The sequence below is a fragment of the Dipteris shenzhenensis genome, chromosome 5, assembly GCF_047967505.1.
Source record: "Dipteris shenzhenensis isolate YYH24624 ecotype China chromosome 5, Dip_SZ_1.0, whole genome shotgun sequence".
NCBI lineage: Eukaryota > Viridiplantae > Streptophyta > Polypodiopsida > Gleicheniales > Dipteridaceae > Dipteris > Dipteris shenzhenensis.
Window position 1 is genome coordinate 47,363,489 of NC_141600.1, and position 2,789 is coordinate 47,366,277.

Genomic DNA, 2,789 nt, shown 5'->3' on the forward strand with positions numbered 1-2,789 from the left:
ATCACCCTCAATGTTTGTTACTAATTATGTAGTGTCTGTTGTTATGGAGGAGCACAAAGAATGCATAGATCACAAGAAGAGGCAAAATGCACCTTCCCATGTGTCACTACGCACCCCATTGAGGATCTTGACAATGATATTGTCAGGGGAATTCTGAGGAGCAACAAGCTCCTAAATTCTTCCCATTTCCCATGGAAGCACGTTTTGGATGAGGCATTCACAAAGGAGATACTGGATTCCTATGACGCTGAGGGCCACAATGTCATTATCAAATATGTCCATGTTCATCCAAGCATGACACTATTAGAGGAAGTTTTTTGGATGAAGGCATCAGTAAACCTGAGATAGCTAGCCTCTTCTCAGCGGTGTGATGTATAATTTGATGAAGATAGCTATTCAAGCTCATAGGGCTACTTGATCAATAAAGAATTCGACAAGGGTCTTCGGGAAGTATGCAGATTCTTCTCAACATTCATTGGCTTGAAGAAGAGTGTGGGTTATGTGACAAGACAATATTTGGCTTGGTTGGTGGCATCTCTAGAAAATGATCTTGTAGTGGACTGGCTCACTAATTTTGAGAAGGCATTTGAAGCATAGATGAACGTTGTAAGCAAGGGAAAAACCCACTTCAAGCTAGGACCTCACTTATATATGCTGCACCACAAGCTTACATTTGGCCAAGTACCATGGCCATATACAATCTTGGAACCTGGTGCTAACACAAAAAGATCATCAGGATCATAATGCCAATGGTAGATATTAAGGGAGAACATAGTCCATGCAACTCATGCCTTAGATTACTTGGCCAACCATTGGCTTCCTCCCCATGTTTTGGACCATAATGTGTTCCTTCAAGTATCGTACAAGGAGTTACCTCAATTTTTTGAGGAGAAAATAGTGGGACCAAGGTAGGCACAAGTAGATCTCACAACTGAGTGCAAAAGTCTACATGAGCAACTTGACAATGGTAGGTGATGTGTGATTGCAACACAAAGACTAGGAATAATAAATTCTAAGGGAACCACCACTTCTAAGACAAAGGCCATATGTAAGGGAGTTAGATTTGTAGTGACTTTGTAAGAAATTTGATAATCCCCAAGTGGTTTAGTATCCCAATCACTCTTAGATGACAACACTATTTCAGTGAGAATCATCTTGAGGGTCTTATTAGCTGATTTGGCTTCACCATTTCCATGGGCTTAGTAAGTGGTGGAAACTGTATGCATAATCTTGAATTCAGTCTTGAGCATCTGCATAAAATCATTAAGAAAATGTGAACCTTGATCACTAACAAGCTATATAGGGCATCCATATCTACAAATGATATTTTCAAAGATAAACTTGGTAGTGTTCCGAGCTGAGTTCTCAGAGTGCCTTAGCTTCAGTCCACTTAGTAGCATAGTCAATAGCCACAATAATATATTTGTTCTATGTGAACCTAGCAGGTTTGAAAGGACCAAAAAAATCCAAACCCCCTCTTTGGAATGCTTCCCAAGTGTGAGTAGGTTGCAATGGCATAGACTGATTTGGTAATAATCCTCTAGTTCTTATGACAAACATCACACTCTATACACTAAGTTTGAACATCTCTAAACAAGGTTTTCCACCATAATGCTAGTGCAACACTTTCCTTGCAGCAGTCGATTCTCCTTGAAATTGTCCTCTTGAAGGCCCAAGTGATCTTCTTACAGGACTATTGCTTACTCATGTGGCAGAACCCAGCATCGAAGAACACCATTGGCACACTGGCGATAAAGTTTCCACCAATTAAAGTATACTTCCAGGCCTCCAAAACTAATTTTCTTCACTTGTCATGCAACATTGTGTCAATAAATGTACCCTTAGACAAAATAATGCATCAACTTGACATGTTCATGTTCATAGTAATCAACTGCAAAGAGTTCAACATCTAGAATTTTAGTAGTAACTCCTTGGGTCTCTTTTGGGGCAGGTAATCTCGACAAATAGTCAACTCCCTTATATCTTTTGGGTAGGTAGTCTAGACAAATAGTCAACTCCTACATGAGTTTTCTCAGGGTCACAAATAATCTTAAAATTGAACTCTTGAAGAAGAAGCATCCAACACATGAGGTGTCCTTGAATAATAGTGTTGTTGATTAGATAAAGCAATGCTTGGTGATCCACATAAATCACAAAAGGGTTACCGAGTAAGTAATGCCTTAGTTTTTGCACATTGAATATCATACCCAAAGCTTCTTGCTTGGTGGTACTATGTTTGGACTCAATGGGAGTCAATAACCGACCAGCATAATAAACTAGGTAATCCAACCGACCATTTGGTTAAGCCAAGATAATGCCTCATGCACATGAAAAATGACATCCCATCTCGATTGCCTCAATGAAGGGTATAATGACTAAAGAATCCACATCTTTTGGCTGCTTGGATGATTCTTTAATCTATTGCATGAAGAAGTCCCACCAATATGGAACTCTTTGCATCAACTGAGAAAATGCTAGACTAATTTGCATATTCTTCAATATTACCCATACTCGAGCTATCTCTATGCTAGATCCTAACATAGTTCTCAATTTCGATGCAAATGCCTTAGGTTTTGAAGATTTGGCTTGCTTGGTAACATATTGTTGACACTGCTTGTCATGCATCTCTACTGCTGGTCCTTTACCCTTCAAATCCCTGGCAATTTTAGTAGCAATCTCCTTTTGAGATGTCCATTAAGATCTTTATCTGAGAAAACCATAGGTGCAACTGAACCTTAAAACCTACTAACCACTTGGGTATCCATTGCATCTGTAGCTTAGCTACAATT